The following is a 20,386-nucleotide window of genomic DNA, read 5'->3' as shown; positions in this document are numbered from 1 at the left end:
ACTTCACTCAATGTAGTACATAATTACAATTAGCATTTATTTTAATTTCATTCATTTTGTTATACATATTTCGACGATATGTACTACAAATTTGAAGGGCATAAGAGAATAAAAAAAATGGGTTAACACAGTTATTTCATAATGTAGTGCTTTCATGTGGTTTAACCGTAGTTCAAGTGAAATAGTCAGACTAATTCAGCAATGAAATAATCGAAATCCTATCAGTCCTAATACCAAACGATCAATATGCAGTTCATTAAACACCTCTTTGTGAAATATGAATTATCTCCATGACACCTGTGTGTGATTATTAGACAGGGATTAAAAAAGCAGTTTATAAGAAGAGACGAACTATGAAAATGGTACATTGCATTCACGTGATAGTTGGCCTTGGTGGCGCAGTCGGTAAAGCGCTGGCTTTCTGTGCGCGAGGTTGCGTGTTCGATCCTGGCCCAGGTCGATGGCATTTAAGTGTGCAGTTGCGAGCGTCGTTAAATAAAAACACACCGTAATTTCATTTCACATGATATCACCAAAACCATCATTTCATTACATAATATTATGTTTAATAGTAGTTTTCCTTCTGATTTCCTGCAATACAGTTGCTTAATATGTTACGCTGTTGCAAGCTGTGGATGTAAATAGAATGCATAGTAGTGAAGAACTGCCTGGATCTAAGCAAGATGTCAGGTGTAGACTAAATACAACATAGTCTATTATCTTGGCATCCCAGAAAATATATATGCAGCATTTGTATCAGATTTAGGCTGATATTTCTGAAGTTTCGTTGCAGATATTAAATAAAAAGATCCACTTAATATACAAGATCCTAATGTAAAAAAATGAGTCTACCAAGGTTAACACGAACTTTCTCATATCTTGTTACGTATTTCGCAACAATTCAGTTTCTTTACCTTGTTACTAATGGCTATCACTAGAGATCGGCACAATATGAAGAAACTTTTTCCAAGATATGATATTAATTTTGACAAAATATGAAATGAATATTTCAATCCTAAAATTTCATTCGTATACCATTTGAAACAGCTTTACTTTATTATTTACAAAATAAGGCTTTCACGATTACTAGATTTGTCTGTATTTAATATGTTACCACACAACAAATCGGAATAATTAAGCTCTTTTCAGCTTCATCAAATCCTCATCTGAATTCAAGAACTTAATTTTTTACACTGATGAGAAAATCAAAAGTTCTTAGATTGGTTGGACCCAACATGGGTTACATAACACAAGAAACGTTTCTATACTTTCTGGCTAAAGATTACATCTTCTGTCAGTTATTCTGAAAACTACGAGTACTTTTTTGTGGAGTTTCTTCCCAAACCTTTGAGTTATTCTCAATATTTCAGAAGGTATTCCAGGACGTTGTAAATCTTTATTGTCTTCTTCTCAATTATTGAAACGCTGGAACCATCGTTGTGCTACATGCTCACTAATGACACCTTCACCCTCGACTTCACATATTCTTCGAGCTTTATAATCTTGTTTCCAGTAGTGCTAATCTCAAACTTTATTACCTCCGTTTTATATTCTTTGTATTAATAATATTTGACGACTGTCATACGTCTGTTCACCTTACCAGAAAGATGAAAAGTGGCATCGTCAGAAAACACCACGAAACGAATAAATTCTTCATCGTTTTCAATTAAAGTCTGCATACTTATACAGAAATTTCTTCGTAGCACTTTGTCCTTTGGTTTTAGAGCTTGCAGCAACTGTAGTCGGTACGGATGACATCGCAACCGCTTGCGAAGAATCTTGCCTTAAAATCAATATACCATTTACTGATTGTCGGCCCAATGGGTGGATTTGCACCAAACTTTGTTCGGTAATCCCGTTGCACATTAATAACCGACTGGTTCACATGAAAATCAAGCTTTTCTGTCCTCTATAGCAGCCATTTCGCTTCAACAATGAACAAATTTGTTTACATGCGCTATTATGAGGCAGTGTTACCAACTAGGAAAACAATATTGCCACAACTAAACTTCTTGAATATTACATATTTATTAATTTGTCCTACAGAATAACATTTGTAATACTGACAATTAATATTTGAGGAGACAAATTAATAAATCTATAATATTCTATAATATTCTCATAGCTGCAGTGCATATATTTGTACAGATTACTGTGCACGTAACTGCGGAATCCCGGCCATACAAGTCACTCAGCTGAGTGCGCTCCTAGTATAATGGCAGTTAACATTGAACATATACGTCAACATTATATGCCTAACTTGGAGTCAGGCCACAAAGGGAAACATTGAAGGAGGAGGGATTGGTCCGGTACTGTGGATTGAATTCGGCGTAGCTCAGTGGTCAGAGCGCTTGGTACGCATAACCAAGGACCCGGGTTCGATCCCCGGCGCCGGAGCGAATTTTTCTCCTCAAATATTAATAAACTACTTGAGTTTCTTTCCATTGGTGCTATTTTCATGCACCTCAGATTCATACAATGTAAATTACATGTATTCGAAACCGGAAAGGTCTTTTGTAGGAGCCCTGCATAATGATGTGTATAAACTTATCAGTAGAACATCAATATAACCATTTAATTCTTACAACGTTTTGTATCTTACTTAATTTGTTTTGCATCAAGTGATAACAAAATAATTCTAATAGTAGGAGGGTTAAATGAACATCTATTTTTAGTAGGCTTATCCTTCATTTTTGGACGTGTATATCAGGAGGACATCTACACACGAATCCGAACTCTTTTCGTAAGTGAAGTTATAGTTCTAAGAATGTGCGTAGTTCTTAGAAAGTATGTGAGAAAAACAAACATTCAAAATAGGTCAAGGATACGTTTTAGGACTTCAACAGTGGCATTCAATGACGTACGACGACAATTTTTAAATGTCCAAATTCTACGAAAGGAAAAGAGAGACGAACATTGTATGTTCTGAGATCTCCCATAAGCCGGATCGGTGTGAAGAAGATAAGATAGGTTCGTGGGTACATATACCTTGGCAGGATTATCTGTTTAAGCAGACCAATAGGGGTCCACGTTAGAAGAAGCCGCTCCTATAATTACATATGTGACAAATTACAAGATTGCGGTCTTGCGATAGAGCACTTGTTTCTCGCTGCTGAGATAAAAGCTCTTATCTCGAGTCCTCGATATCCTAACATAGGACTTTCTTAGTTATACAAACAGTCCCGGAAACACAGAGCCTATTAAAATAGACCAATGAGTTCTTATATTCACTATTCGCACTCGATGCCACATAATGTAGCTGATACAATTACCGTCTGATCCGTTTGGGTATGGATAATATTAATTTACTTACTTACTTACTTACAAATGGCTTTTAAGGAACCCGAAGGTTCATAGCCGCCCTCACATAAGCCCGCCAGCGGTCCCTATCCTGTGCAAGATTAATCCAGTCTCTATCATCATACCCCACCCCCTCAAATCCATTTTAATATTATCCTCCCATCTACGTCTCGGCATCCCTAAAGGTCTTTTTCCTTCCGGTCTCCCAACTAACACTCTATATGCATTTCTGGATTCGCCCATACGTGCTACATGCCCTGCCCATCTCAAACGTCTGGATTTTAAGTTCCTAATTATGTCAGGTGAAGAATACAATGCGTGCAGTTCTGTGTTTTGTAACTTTCTCCATTCTCCTGTAACTTCATCCCGCTTAGCCCCAAATATTTTCCTTAGCACCTTATTCCCAAACACCCTTAACCTATGTTCCTCTCTCAGAGTGAGCGTCCAAGTTTCACAGCCATACAGAACAACCGGTAATATAACTGTTTTATAAATTCTAACTTTCAGATTTTTGGACAGCAGACTGGATGATAAGAGCTTCTCAACCGAATAATAACACGCATTTCCCATATTTATTCTGCGTTTAATTTCCTCCCGAGTGTCATTTATATTTGTTACTGCTGTTCCAAGATATTTAAATTTTTCCACCTCTTCGAAGGATAAATCTCCAATTTTTATATTTCCATTTCGTACAATATTCCCGTCACGAGACATAATCATATACTTTGTCTTTTCGGGATTTACTTCCAAACCGATCGCTTTACTTGCTTCAAGTAAAATTTCCGTGTTTTCCCTAATCGTTTGTGGATTTTCTCCTAACATATTCACGTCATCCGCATAGACAAGAAGCTGATGTAACCCGTTCAATTCCAAACCCTGCCTGTTATCCTGAACTTTCCTAATGGCATATTCTAGAGCGAAGTTAAAAAGTAAAGGTGATAGTGCATCTCCCTGCTTTAGCCCGCAGTGAATTGGAAAAGCATCAGATAGAAACTGACCTATACGGACTCTGCTGTATGTTTCACTGAGACACATTTTAATTAATCGAACTAGTTTCTTGAGAATACCAAATTCAATAAGAATATCATATAACACTTCCCTCTTAACCGAGTCATACGCCTTTTTGAAATCTATGAATAACTGGTGCACTGTACCCTTATACTCCCATTTTTTCTCCATTATCTGTCGAATACAAAAAATCTGATCAATAGTCGATCTATTACGCCTAAAACCGCACTGATGATCCCCAATAATTTCATCTACGTACGGAGTTAATCTCCTCAAAAGAATATTGGACAACATTTGTACGACGTCAACAAAAGTGATATTCCTCGGAAGTTACCACAGTTGGTTTTGTCCCCCTTCTTAAAAATAGGTACAATTATGGACTCCTTCCATTGTTCTGGTACAATTTCCTTTTCCCAAATAGCAAGTACAAGTTTATAAATTTCGCTATATAATGCACTTCCACCCTCTTGTATTAATTCTGCTGGAATTTGATCGATACCTGGAGACTTGTACTTTTTCAGATTTTCTATCGCAATTTCGACTTCTGAAAGCGTGGGTTCGGGTATAAATGGCTCAGCACTTTGTATTTCAATTTCGTCCCGATCATTTCTATTTGGCCTATGTACATTTAGTAGTTGCGCAAAATAGTTTTTCCATCTGTTTAGGATTGATGGAGAGTCTGCAAGCAAGTCACCATTCTCATCCTTGATCACGTTTACCCTTGGCTGATATCCGTTCTTAAATTCCTTTATACCCTTATATAAATCTCGAATGTTTTTATTCTTACTATTTGTTTCTACCTCATTCAGTTTTTCCTACAAGTAACCTCTCTTTTTATTCCTAAGTGTACGACTTGCTTCCCGTCTTTCATTGAAATAATTATCTCTCTTCTCCTCAACTGGATCCTGTAAGAATTTCAATTTTGCCTCTTTCCTTCTTTCTACTACCATGCAACAATCTTCATCAAACCACGGTTTCTTTTTCTTAGTTTCATAATAACCTATGCTCTGCTCAGCTGCAATTTTGATAATATTAATTTATTATTAGCATATGTACGAGTACACGAAAATATGTTCTCACCTTCTACTAAGCAAAAGTATAAAGTTAATGTGCTACGGCAGCGTTTCTCAAACTATGGTCCGCGGACCACCTGTGGTTCTCGAGGTCTGCCCTTGTGGTCCTTCAAAAAAGACAAGAAAAAATAAAATTCAAACGAATTGCGTATCACACTAAAGCTTAAAATCTCAGAGTTTGGAAATAACCATGGCAATTGAATTTCACTTTCTCTGCCAGCACTGACATTTTATAAAATGTATTACCCTACCCGTCTATTGACTTCCCAATCTACTCTCAGCAACAAAAGAGGGATTTAAAGCACTATATACGTGGTGTTTCTCGCCATCTTTTCCCTGCATATCTGGCGCCGCGCCTGTAACCCAGCCAGAGACCACCCGAATTCATAACAGAGGACCAAAGTACCGAACTTTAAAATTCAATTTTAAAATATAAAAGTATACTGGCATTAAAATATGCTACGAAAATGATAAATTTGCTTTCGAAGGGAACAAGAGTAAGGTGGTCCGCGGAACTGTTCTGACTTTTAAAAGTGGTCCCCACTTCAAGAAAGTTTGAGAAACGCTGTGCTACGGGTCCAGCAAAATGCACATCACATTAAAGGGGTCCCCAACTGTCTAGTTTAAGAACAGTTGCTCTAGATGAAGAGAGATGGCCACTCGTACCATAGCAGTACTCTCACAGTAATCGCTTTACTATCATAATCATAATTTTTATTGCAGTAATCATCTTCATCTCACGTGTTAGTCATCATCGTCATCACCACCATCATCATTACTGTCATCAATAATTATTACCATCAACCAGTATCTCCGGCTGTCTTTCTTCCCCGTGCTGTTAGAAACATAAGCGTAATTAACACAGCATTAAGTTCCATTAAGAACAATAAGTAGCACAAAGAAACTTCACATCTAGTGCAAGTGAAGGCATTCTGCGACAATCTGCCAACATTTAAGTTTCCAAGATGTTTTTATGGAGCCTGATGGTTTACCACAGCCATCCATTGCATCATTTCCTGAGCCAAGTCATGATGTACCCCCAGCATCTCGAGCTCCCCTGTGGCCTCCTCCCTGCATTTCGTTTCGCTCCCATGGGTGCAACATATTCCGCCCACCTCGGCCCCTTGCTTCGATAATCCAAACAATGTCGAGCTGCTGAGTTACGCTCAACCCCATGCAATATCTGGAGCAGTATGGTCACCATGGTAACTGACCAGCGTTTATCGGTCCTTACAGAAAGTGTTCTCCAACCAGGAGATCAACTGTGAAAGTAATGTGCTTATTATTGCGTCATCTATTGGAACGGAGTAGATAGATAATATTACCGTTATAACGTCAGTTTAAAAACCATGCCCTCTCCTGCATATGTTATTTCCTGTATGGAGAGATTAAAAGACCAGGAGATTAACAGTGATCTAATTTTGTAACTAGGGTAGTATCAATATGTGTGTATCAATCTTATTGTTTGTGCTGTGAGAGTTAGCCAATACTGATACGAGTACCCACGTGTGTGACCTTACGACATCTTATGACATCAACATTCATTCACAGCATTACCCCGCTTCGTCTCATTCCCCAAAGACTTTCTCGTGGTTGGAGTATAGTACCATACCGCGAAATCAGGTTCGCTCTCCGGCGTTGATTGGAGTAATACTTGTGGTTAAAAGATTTGGGGATGAGAGTCCGTGGTTCTCCAGTTTCCTTCAACATTAAACAAAATTAGAACGAGAAAAATTACAACTCTTTGAGATGTAATGTTTACTCTGATTTCACTCGTGGTACATGGAAACAGAAGAAGTGTAAGATGAACTTCGTGCCTTATGGTTTTACATGTCGTGCGTCTCGCTCTACTGAGTGTTCATTTCAAAGAGTGTCATGACGTCACTGTTGTGAGTCAGCGATTTGAAGCGAGTTTCTACCTTTATGTCAGAGGATTTGCCTATCAATCAAGGCGTTCAGTCTGAACTTGAGAACATGTACGGTAAAACTTGAACGTCGTAGGAACAGATGGCAGCCTGTACGGTCTGTGTGCTAGCATAACTTCTTGCGAACTGTGTTTTGCGCGGGCAAGTCGTACGCAGGGTATTTGTTATCATCGGTTGCGTACGGCAACATTCCACAACACAAATCAAATGCTTCGTGTCCATGTTGACCGTCGAAGTTAATGTCAACAAATACTGTACGTAAGTAATCGTCTTAACCCTCTCCCCATATCCCGACAGTAAGAAAAAAATTCACCTCAGTACGTGTTTCAAAACAGTTCACATTCCTGCCACTACCGGCATTACCGTTTGTATCGGTAAGTACCTACTCTTCAGAATGAACACCGTACTTGCCAGGCAACTTCTCTGGCACATAGGTAATACGCCTCTGCGGAAGTGTTAGAAGATTGAATTCTCTAGGCTCATCGGCTAGCCACATGACGGCATACAGCGAGCCACGACACACTTTGAACCGAACACGCAGTAGTCTCTATTTAATATTCAGTGGAGCCTCTCCGTTGTAATCTTCTGTTATGGAAACTTCTAATTTGGAAAGCTAGCTGGCCCTTCCCACTATAGGAACACCACTCAATAGTTACTGATAAGGCGATCGCTTTGTTCATGCTCGACGTTAACATCAAAAGATATAGTAAAGAATTTTTAATAGGTTATTTTACGACGTTTTATTAACATCTTAGGTTATTTAGCGTCTGAATGAGATGAAGGTGATAATGCCGGTGAAATGAGTCCGGTTACCGATAGTTACCCAGCATTTGCTCATAATGGGTTGAGGGAAAACCCCGGAAAAACTTCAACCAGGTAACTTGCCCCGACCGGAATCGAACCCGGGCCACCTCGTTTCGCGGCAGACGCGCTAACCGTTACTCCACAGGTGTGTCCTACAGAGAAAGAAGAAGAAAGAAACTCATTTTCACTTAAACATGAAGATACGAACTTAAATAGGAATTATTTTAGCATCTAAATATATACACATAGGCTACCGGTACAAATATAAGAAGAAGATTTTTTAATACATACAAATATAAGAGTAAACAATTACAGTGGTAACTCCTCTAAATAAAATTATCGTTTTAACATTAACGACAAAAATATTTTTAAGTCATTTAAACTGATACCCTTCCATAATACCTTTACTCATACAAAAAATTAAGATGAAACTTGTAGGAAATCTGCTGGGTGGTCCCTCTAAAGCTTAAAGACAAATACATCATCCTCAGTAATACATAGTATTAAAACAGTAATAGTGTTTGCACTCACCCTGCTGCTTACACCACGTCCTCTGTCTAAGAGTCACTGAGTTCATTGCTGAGCAGTGGTTGCATCTTCGAGGTAGGGGCAGGTACATAAGACCAATAACGCAGTACACAGTACGTACAAACGTATTAAATGACCTCTGATTGGCTAACAGTTTTTACCCGCCATTTATGAACAACGAAGGGACTCCACTGTACCTCAATTGTTCGTTGGGCGAGAGAGGAGGCCATAATTTAGGCTTGGAGGTCTTTAACGTGACGAAAAACTCCGACACGGAATACACGGCACAAAGTTCCTCCCGGAGGACTTACGGCTCATTCACAATGAAAATTAAACATAACGTAAGCGTTAACTTAACGCTACGGTAAAATCAAGAAGTCATACCATCATTCACGATGGGAACATAAACATAACAGCAAACATACTTGGTAACCATGGAAACATAACAACGACGCCATTTCCTCATATTCTGTCGTATACTTCAGCGCTCCTCGATTGTGTTCTGTTTGCAAATCACGTAAGCATAAGCATGAAAGTTTGGAGTTTGCAAACTTTCATGTTAACGTCTTACGGTAATGTTTATGTCAATGCTTATGTGAATCATTGTGAATGATCCCATTTGGTAGCCTGGCCGCAAACTTCTGTGTTTATGTTACGGTTATGTTTAATTTTCATTGTGAATGGGCCTTTACGCTCCAGATTTTTGCGTCCTGAAAAATCATTCGATCCCAGCCTGGTTTGAATGCGCAATAAAGCATCTGTTACGTTTTATTAAAAATTCATCACTTGGAATCGAGCATGAACTTTAGAATATCCACCACAAAAAAACCGCCGGATATAGTGAAAAATTATTTTTTCTTCGCAGTTTCTATCTCCTTTATAGTCAGGAGTCCACGGCATTTCTAGACAATAGGAATGCAGAATTTATATTAATTCTTTGTTTAGAATCTAATATTAAGCATAAAAACGGTAGAACACAGAGGACGATTTTTTTTGTTATTGCGGCTTCATTGCTAATTCCGCAGAAAATGCAGCAGTGATTGCAGAGTACTCAGTCAGTTCTACTCAGCACGCCACTGATCACAGAGCCCTCCTGCCACGGGGCCATTTCCGAACTGTTCTCATCAATAGCGCTGGATCTTCAAGTGGCCTCTTCCCACGATGATCCTCTACAAAACGTTGTTTGCATTTCTTCTCTGCTTTTTTTTTTAATGAATCGACAATTACTAGAAGAATAGATTAAGTCACTACGTATTTGCAAGTTGGTTGGCCAGTTTCTTTCAATGGACATCGATCAGTTTCTACTCACTAAATCATTACGCGTCTAAATCCAGGGTCAAGGCAAACATAAGTTACATGAATTAGAAATGAACAGCAATTTAACTCAGTTAAATATTTTATAATTATTCATTTACATTCTAACAGTGCAAATAATTCTTAAGTTTGCTTGATCATACAGCGGCAAAATCATGCTGTTGTACATGGTGATGATGATAATGATGGCGAGAAAAGAGGCTAAATTATGTTAAAATATTCAATGCTTTTAAAAGTCATCGCCATTCTTGTCATAATCATCATGATATTCAGGTGTTTTAGACCATTAAATTTGGCCTGTTCCGTCATGAGGAAGCTGTGATGTCAACAGACTACTTATTTCGCTGTAGTACACGGGAAAACTTTCTGAACACCTTATGTCGAACACATCCTCTTATTGTAAGAGGACTTCAGTGGAGTGTTTTAAGTTCTCATATTTTTACTTATAAATGTATATTACAAATGATCACTAATAAATTCACTTAACCTCTAATTCAATCCCTAATCCATTAGTTGATTCAATCTATAATCGATTACTTGATTCAGTCTATCATCCATTACTTCATTCAATCTCTCATCCATTACTAGATCCAAACCCCCATCCATTGTTTGATTCAATTCCTCATCCATTGCTTCATTCAATCTCTCATCCATTACTAGATCCAAACCCCCATCCATTGTTTGATTCAATTCCTCATCCATTGCTTCATTCAATCTCTCATCCATTACTAGATCCAAACCCCCATCCATTGTTTGATTCAATTCCTCATCCATTGCTTGATTCAATCTCTCACCCATTACTTCATTTAATCTTTCACTCTTTACTTGATTCAATCTCTCATCAATTATTTGATTCAATCTCTCATCTAATACGTGATTCACTCCCTCATCCATTGTTTGATTCAATTCCTTATCCATTCCTTGATTCAATCTCTCATTCAATATTTCATTCAATCTCTTGATTCAATACTTCATCCATTGATTGATTCAATCTCTCATCCATTACTTCATTCAATCTTTCAGCCATTATTCCATTCAATCTTTCACTCTTTATTTGATTCAATTTCTCATCCATTGCTTGATTTAATCTTTCATTCTGTACTTGTTTCAGTCTCTCATCCATTACTTCATTTAATCTCTCATCCATTACTTGATTCAATCTCTCATCCATTACTTGATTCAATCTCTCGTCCATTAGGCCTACTTGATTCACTACCTAATCCACTCTTTGATTCAATTCCTCATCCATTGCTAGATTCAATCTCTCATCCATTACTTCATTTAATCTCTCACCCACTACTCGATTCAATACCTCATCCATTGCGCGATTCAATCTCTCATCCATTACTTCATTCAATCTTTCTCTCTTTACTTGATTCAATCTCTCATCCATGGCTTGATTCAATATTTCATTCATTAGCCTACTTGTTTCAGTGTCTCATCCATTACTTCATTCAATCTTCCATCTCTTAGGCCTACATCATTCAATCTCTCATTCATTACTAGTCTCTCACCCATTACTTGATTCAACCTACATTTCATTCATAAATCCATTCGATCTTCCATTCATAAATCCATTCGATCTTACATTCATAAATCCATTCGATCTTCCATTCATAAATCCATTCGTTCTTTCATTCATAAATCCATTCGATCTTCCACTCATAAATCCATTCGATTTTCCATTCATAAATCCATTCGATTTTTCATTCATAAATCAATTCCATCTTCCATTTATAAATTTATCCCACCTTTCATTCATAAATCCATTCGGTCTTTCATTCATAAATCCATTCGATTTTTAATTCATAGATCCATTCAATCTTCCATTTAAAATCCATTCAAACTTCTATTCATAAATCCATTCCTTCTTTCATTCATAAATCCATTCGACCTTTCATTCATAAATCCATTCGAACTTTCATTTACAAATCTATTCGATTTTTCAATCATACATTTATTCGATCTTCCATTCACAAATCCATTGGATTTTCCATTCATAAATTCATTCAATCATGCATTCAATTCACTCGATTTCCACTCGTAAATCTATTCGATCTTCCATTAATAAATCCATAAATCTATCCAATATTCAATTCATAAATCCATTTGATCTGCCATTCTTTCCTGCAATATTTAATTTAATTAATTAACTCATCCAGTGATTCTATATTTTATTGACTGTAATTCATTTAACCTCCATTAATTAATTAATTTCATGTTACATTAATTAATTTAATTTTTCATACGTTACATAATTCAATCGTATATGAATTAATTCATTCGGTGTTGCATTCACTCATTCATTCGATCTTCCACTAACCACTCGTTCATTAATACATTCACGTCTTCATTATTTCTTTCAATCAATTCATATTAAACCATTCAATGTTTTGTTTCATGAAGCTTTTTGCTACAAGTGAATGACACAAAATGAACTGACGAACATGAAGGGATTGAAATCAATCTGACGTGATCTATTTTTTTTAGATATTTCTCTGCGTTTGTGTGAAGAGAGATGGGGTGAATAAGAGGAAACTCACGAAATGAAGCTTGGCCACGAGGAATGGTACCTAAGTACCTGTACGGAGTGTTCGGTGTTGCAATTACCTTGAAGTAAGGTTCATAATCTAGTCTACGTAATATTCAAGATGTTTTCTCCTGTGAATACAAATATCAGAATGAACTGCAAAAAAGTAGGGACCTTAATGTGGCGCCAACAGGTCAATTGGCAGAATAAATTTCGTGTATTAAGACGATGATTCTGAGAGCAATCTAGCACATTAAACATCAACATTTACAATAATAAGCCCACACGTTGGCGCTCAATCACCAATTGATTATGATCCACTTGAAAAGATCATCATCAGGATCGTACCAAACAAGTGGTAACTCACAGCTGAATGCAAACAAGGGCGCTGTGGACGTAGAACTTAATTTACGTCTATAGTCTAACGAATCAGTTAATGAACTTTTATAATAGGTCTTATGTAAGCGCTGATTATATGGACAGCCATTTGCATAAATCACTGCCCATTGCAGGTATCGATTCGGTGTCTGTAAGAACTTCGTTGAGCTGCGACAAATTTAACAGTAGCCTAAAATAATCATAAATTGTAACAGGTTAATTGTAAACACGTTATTTAAAAACCTGGCACTACGTTATGGACTAAGCATTCCCATTAAGGGTTCCTCAACTTCGTGTGATATTGAATACAATTATTCCACGAATCTATACTAATAATAAATCTGTAGCCGAAATTTTTCTGGTAATTTTCGATTTTAAAAAAATAATTGGTCCTAACATATATAATTAACCACCCTGAAACCGAAAATCGCTTTTTTGACATTTTTGTTTATGTGCCTGTCTGTCTGTCTGGATGTTTGTTACCTTTTCACGCGATAATGGCTGAACCGATTTATATGAAAATTGGAATATAAATTAAGTTCGCTGTAACTTAGAATTTAGGCTATATGGCATTCAAAATATTTTATTTAAAAGGGGGGTTATAAGGTGGCTTGAATGAAATAAATCGAAATATCCCCCTTATTATTAATTTTCATGAAAAATATTACATAACAAACGTTTCTTTAAAAATAATTTCCTATAAGTTTTATTCTATGCAAAATTTTGATAGAACTGATATTTAATGAGATAAATGAGTTTCAAAATTACAATAACAACGCCATCTAAGGCTATGTAATGAAATAAAAAACAAATGACTTCATCTATAAGGGGCCTTGGACAACAACAATCGAAAGCTATGAAACATAGCCTACAGAGAATGTTTCTGTGTTTGTATGAAGTAATATCGGAAGCTAAATTAACCGATTTGTAATAATTATTAATTCACCATTGGAAAGTGTAGTTTCTCTAGATGGACATAATGCTATAATGTTATTACAGTAACTTCTGAGTGAATCGAGGACAGGTAAGATTAAAATAGCTTCTTATGCACAGAAAATGTGATTGGCTATTCTGTACATTCGTTTCCTGTATTTCCTAAAATAATTTTTATGACCAAATGAGTGTCTCTGGACCAAAATGATCGCATTTTAATTATTTAAATACAATTTAAATTAAGTAACATATTAAACTATTTATCCTTCTATCAAACAGGAATGTTCCCTGGATCAAACGTCCTATTTTAATTATGTAATTAGTAATTACTTTATATTTATTTCTAACGGGTGCAGCGGAGCGCACGGGTACGGCTAGTAAGGTAATAAAATACTAGACTAAAGATAATAACGCATAGGCATACTTTACAAATTGTTACTGTCTTGTCACTCTTTAAATTTGTACAATAAGTTACTTATCTTTAGAAGGTCAGTTACTTTAATCACTAATAATGCATTACGCAATTAATTTAGTGCTAGTGTATTTTTTATTTGTACCTATAGAGGATTCCACGTTAAGAAAGAAGCATTAGTTTTATGGGCCTTGCCTAATACATTGTACAAGCTATGTGGTAGGTACGTGTTTCTATGACAACCGGTCATTTGATGGAATAGACCCATACGCTCATTGTTTTTTTCTTAACGTGAAATCCTCTATACCGTGATTTTATCTGTGTACCTATATTTTCCCTCCCCTCTTTTTTGTTTTTCTTGAATTTTTGTATGAACAGTCTTTATTTCTTTTTCTTATTTATTTCTCTGCGCATTTTGTTTTGCTTTTGTTTGGTTTTTGTATCTGTATCTCTGGTGGTGTGGCAGAGAAGGCCTGATAGACTTAACTCCACCAGAATAAATAAATAAATAAATAAAAGTATACAGTAAAAATATAAGTAAGCTTAAATTAATGAACAAATATAAACAAACAAATAAAAATAAATAAATGTAATTATAAATGAGTGTAAAAAAAAAATAAAATAATAAAATTAATAAGTAAAAGATAAATAAATAAAATAAATAAGTAACAAATAATGATCTAGTAACTGAAAAGAATAATACAAAAGTCTTAATAAACCTCTTGATCATCCTTCAGAACGGTTGTATTCAGAATTTAAAGTATCTGATATCCAACATATTTATAACAATGTCTTATTGAATTTCGTACATAAAAACCGAAATATATTTGATTTGTATTCTCATATAAAACCAAACGATCAGACAACATATGCTTGACAGAACCTAAATGTACCACAACTATAGCATATAATCACAGCAGCAACTGCGTTCCAAGGCTTTATAACAAGATAACAGCTAAATTCTCAAACATACAATTTGCTAATGCTCCTTATTTTTAAAAAATCAATTATAAAAAAAAAAAAAATAATACAAGCAATATAAAAAGAAGATACAGTAGTATTAACAAAATTTGAGACCGAATGAGCAGCGCTCGTGCTCGGTCGCAGTTCAGATATAATATTAAAATAAAAAATAATAATAATAATATAAATAAATAAGTAAAATAAAATAGGAACTAAAATATAATTACAGCGGCAATGGAATTAAGTATATACTATAATATTAACACTAGAGAAGAATAATATCGCACGTGAAAAGTAGGATTAATATATATTTCAAAATTATAGAATACAAATATAATATAGGTTGATTAATTCATACACATAGGCTATAAATTTATTTAATCAAATTTAAGATATTAACACGTTTCTAATTTTCTTGTTATATGTTAGTGGGTTACATGTTAGAAGTTCTGGGTGTAATTTAGTTAAAGCATTGTACAACCGAGGGCCAAAATTTATGCTATGCTTTAGACCAGCAGATGTGAGACATTTAGGTTCTACTAATGTTGAATTAATATTTCGTCTTGTGTCATAATTGTGTGTCTGTAATACAAACTTATTACGATTTTTATGATAAAATTTTAACAGCGTATACTTATAAATTTGTTCAATATTAAATACATTAAATTCAGAATAAATTAATTTAGTTGGATAATCGAAACGTTTCTTCAAACAAATTTTAATTATTCGTTTTTGTAGTAAATTTAACGGACTAAGATTAATTTTTGTACTTCCACCCCAAACAATTATACCATATTGAATGATAGACTGAATAATGGCCAAATAAACATTTCGTAAAACTCTAATAGGTAAGTAGCAGCGAAGATTAACGAATTTATAAATTGTTTTACGAAGCCTCTTACAAAGATAAGTAATGTGATGAGGCCATTTTAAATTCTGATCAATAATGATACCCAGATATTTTACATACGTGGCTTCTTTCAAAGGTGGACATTTACAACTTTTGGGATCTAAACAATTTTCACTGTGTATTATTAGTCGATATTTATCGCTAAATTTTAAATTTTGAACACTGGCAGCTGTTAACGAAAAAGGAACTAAAGTTGATTTAGATATATTTAAAGAAAGGAAGTTGGAATTAAGCCATTTTTTAACAATGTTAGCACCTACATTAGCATTTCTATATGCTTCCTGCCAAGAAAAACCACTGAAAATAACTACTGTATCATCCGCATATGAATATATAGATCCATTAAATGTTTCTAAATTTATATTTAGCAGATCATTAACATATATTAGAAATAAAATAGGTCCCAAAATTGTTCCTTGCGGTACACCTATATCAATATATTTGTATTCACTAAATTGATCTTCAATTTTGGTCATTTGCCTTCTGTTACTAAAATATGATTGGAATAATTTTAAAACTATACCTCTGACTCCAATAGTATGTAGTTTGTCCAAAAGTAAATTATGATTGATAGTGTCAAAAGCTTTCCGTAGATCCAAGAAAATACCCAAACATTTGTTTCCGATATCTAGTTCATTGATAATTTTTCCAGTAACATTAATAAGAGCATCATCAGTAGAAATATTATTGCGGAAACCAAACTGATTTTTAGAGAGGATTTTATGTTTTTCTAAATAATTTATTAATCTATTCTTTAAACATTTTTCAAGCAATTTGGAAAATGTTGGAAGTAAAGATATAGGTCTATAGTTATTTAAATTATTTTTATCTCCAGATTTGTATATTGGAATTACTATGGCACATTTCAAAACATCTGGGAATATACCTTGCACAAAACATAAGTTAAAAGTATGAACCATGGGTTTTAATATATATTTGATAATAATTTTGAAAGTATTATTCTTAATTCCATCTATACCAGGAGCAACATTATTTTTTAACTTTTTAACCAAAATAATAATTTCATCTTCAGTTACAGGGAAAAGAAACATGGAGGAAGCTAAATGTTCATCTTGTGTCTCATTTTGTAGAGAAGAGTTAAAATTTGACTTATTAATGTTAGAAGTAACTTTGTGTCCTATCTCTGAAAAATAATTATTAAATTCGTTTGCAATCTCTTTTCTGCAATTTAATATTTCACCCTTATCGTTTTTTAACTCCTTGATTGGCTGTTTATTTTGTACATTTACATCTGTAGCTTCATTTATAACTTGCCAGAATTTTTTAGGTTCATTTTTGTATCTATCAAATTTGGATTCATAATATTTAATTTTCGTTTTTCGAATGACAAGAGTTAACATATTTCTATATGCTCTGTAGTAATTTTTTAGTTGTACGTTACTTGGATTCTTTTTAACTTTTAAAGCAAGTTTGTCTCTTGTACGAATAGAATTAATAATGCCGGCCGTGATCCAGGGTTTTATTTTCTTGGATTTATTAGAAATTTTCTGATTACTTTTTAAAATTATTGTTTAGAGAGACAATATAAAGTTCCAATTATTGTGAGATCTATGTTCTTCTTTTTCTTACTTTTTATTTTGTTATTTAATAAAATATCTTAAAATTATGTGGAATGCCCCTTGAGCACGAATATGTAATATTTCTGGAACTACTAGAGTAATTATTATATAAAGAAACAATATGTATCTTTATTATAGCAATAAATTATTATTATTATTAGTATTATTATTATTATTATTATTATTATTATTACTAGCCGTACCCGTGCGCTCCGCTGAAATAAATATAAAGTAGTTACATAATTAAAATAGGACATTTGATCCAGGGAACATTCGTGTTTGATAGAAGGATAAATCGTTTCATATGTTACTTAATTTAAATTGCATCCAATGCGATCATTTTGGTCCAGAGACACTCATTTGGTGCAATGACAATTCCTTTAATATGTTTCTTAATTTTTATTACATGCAACCATAGTTTAATGAAGATTGACATTATTTAGATTTAATGTGTATATTTTATTTTACTTGTTATAGGTTTCCATTGAATTATGGTAATAACTTAATTTTAACCCTTGTTTTCTACGTATTCAGTAAATGGCGCTTGGCCCACTATGGTACTGAATCCTTCAAATAAGTTAAATTATATTATATAATATTACTTACTTACTTACAAATGGCTTTTAAGAAACCCGAAGGTTCATTGCCGCCCTCACATAAGCCCGCCAGCGGTCCCTATCCTGTGCAAGATTAATCCAGTCTCTATCATCATACCCCACCTCCCTCAAATCCATTTTAATATTATCCTCCCATCTACGTCTCGGCCTCCCTAAAGGTCTTTTTCCCTCCGGTCTCCCAACTAACACTCTATATGCATTTCTGGATTCGCCCATACGTGCTACATGCCCTGCCCATCTCAAACGTCTGGATTTAATGTTCCTAATTATGTCAGGTGAAGAATACAATGCGTGCAGTTCTGTGTTGTGTAACTTTCTCCATTCTCCTGTAACTTCATCCCGCTTAGCCCCAAATATTTTCCTTAGCACCTTATTCTCAAACACCCTGAACCTATGTTCCTCTCTCAGAGTGAGAGTCCAAGTTTCACAACCATACAGAAGAACCGGTAATATAACTGTTTTATAAATTCTAACTTTCAGATTTTTGGACAGCAGATTGGATGATAAGAGCTTCTCAACCGAATAATAACACGCATTTCCCATATTTATTCTGCGTTTAATTTCCTCCCGAGTGTCATTTATATTTGTTACTGTTGCTCCAAGATATTTGAATTTTTCCACCTCTTCGAAGGATAAATCTCCAATTTTTATATTTCCATTTCGTACAATATTCTGGTCACGAGACATAATCATATACTTTGTCTTTTCGGGATTTACTTCCAAACCGATCGCTCTACTTGCTTCAAGTAAAATTTCCGTGTTTTCCCTAATCGTTTGTGTATTTTCTCCTAACATATTCACGTCATCCGCATAGACAAGAAGCTGATGTAACCCGTTCAATTCCAAACCCTGCCTGTTATCCTGAACTTTCCTAATGGCATATTCTAGAGCGAAGTTAAAAAGTAAAGGTGATAGTGCATCTCCCTGCTTTAGCCCGCAGTGAATTGGAAAAGCATCAGATAGAAACTGACCTATACGGACTCTGCTGTATGTTTCACTGAGACACATTTTAATTAATCGAACTAGTTTCTTGGGAATACCAAATTCAATAAGAATATCATATAATACTTCCCTCTTAACCGAGTCATAAGCCTTTTTGAAATCTATGAATAACTGATGTACTGTACCCTTATACTCCCATTTTTTCTCCATTATCTGTCGAATACAAAAAATCTGATCAATAGTCGATCTATTACGCCGAAAACCGCACTGATGATCCCCAATAATTTCATCTACGTACGGAGTTAATCTTCTCAAAAGAATATTGGACAAAATTTTGTACGACGTCAACAAAAGTGATATTCCTCGAAAGTTACCACAGTTGGTTTTGTCCCCCTTTTTAAAAATAGGTACAATTATGGACTCCTTCCATTGTTCTGGTACAATTTCCTTTTCCCAAATAGCAAGTACAAGTTTATAAATTTCGCTATATAATGCACTCCCACCCTCTTGTATTAATTCTGCTGGAATTTGATCGATACCTGGAGACTTGTACTTTTTCAGATTTTCTATCGCAATTTCGACTTCTGAAGGCTTGGGTTCGGGTATAAATGGCTCAGCAGTTTGTATTTCAATTTCGTCCCATTATATAATATTACATATTATATTATATTATATTATATTATATTATATTATATTATATTATATTATATTATATTATATTATATTATATTATATATATTATATTATATTATATTATATTATATTATATTATATTATATTATATTATATTATATTACATTATATTATATTATATTATATTATATTATATTATATTATATTATATTATATTATATTATATTATATTATATTATATTATATTATATTATATTATATTAGAAGTTACTGTAATAACATTATAGCATTATGTCCATCTAGAGAAACTACACTTTCCAGTGGTGAAATAATAATTAATTATACAAATCGGTTAATTTAGCTTCCGATATTACTTCATACAAACACAGAAACATTCTCTGTAGGCTATCTTTCATAGCTTTCAATTGTTGCTGTCCAAGGCCCCTTATAGACGAAGTCATTTGTTTTTTAATTCATTACACGGCCTTAGATGGCAGTTATTTTAATTTTAAAACTCATTTATCTCATTAAATATC

General features: G+C 34.4%; 1 non-coding gene across 1 annotated transcript; it reads left to right on the top strand.

Annotated features, from left to right (window-relative positions):
* The first annotated feature begins 2,324 nt into the window (after window positions 1-2,324).
* On the top strand, window positions 2,325-2,397 carry TRNAA-CGC (transfer RNA alanine (anticodon CGC)). The gene has a single exon. It is a non-coding gene; the product is annotated as a tRNA-Ala (tRNA).
* The last annotated feature ends 17,989 nt before the right edge of the window (window positions 2,398-20,386 follow it).

The sequence above is a fragment of the Periplaneta americana genome, chromosome 4 (genome assembly GCF_040183065.1).
Source record: "Periplaneta americana isolate PAMFEO1 chromosome 4, P.americana_PAMFEO1_priV1, whole genome shotgun sequence".
Classification (NCBI taxonomy): domain Eukaryota; kingdom Metazoa; phylum Arthropoda; class Insecta; order Blattodea; family Blattidae; genus Periplaneta; species Periplaneta americana.
This window is presented reverse-complemented; position numbering and strand designations above follow the sequence as displayed.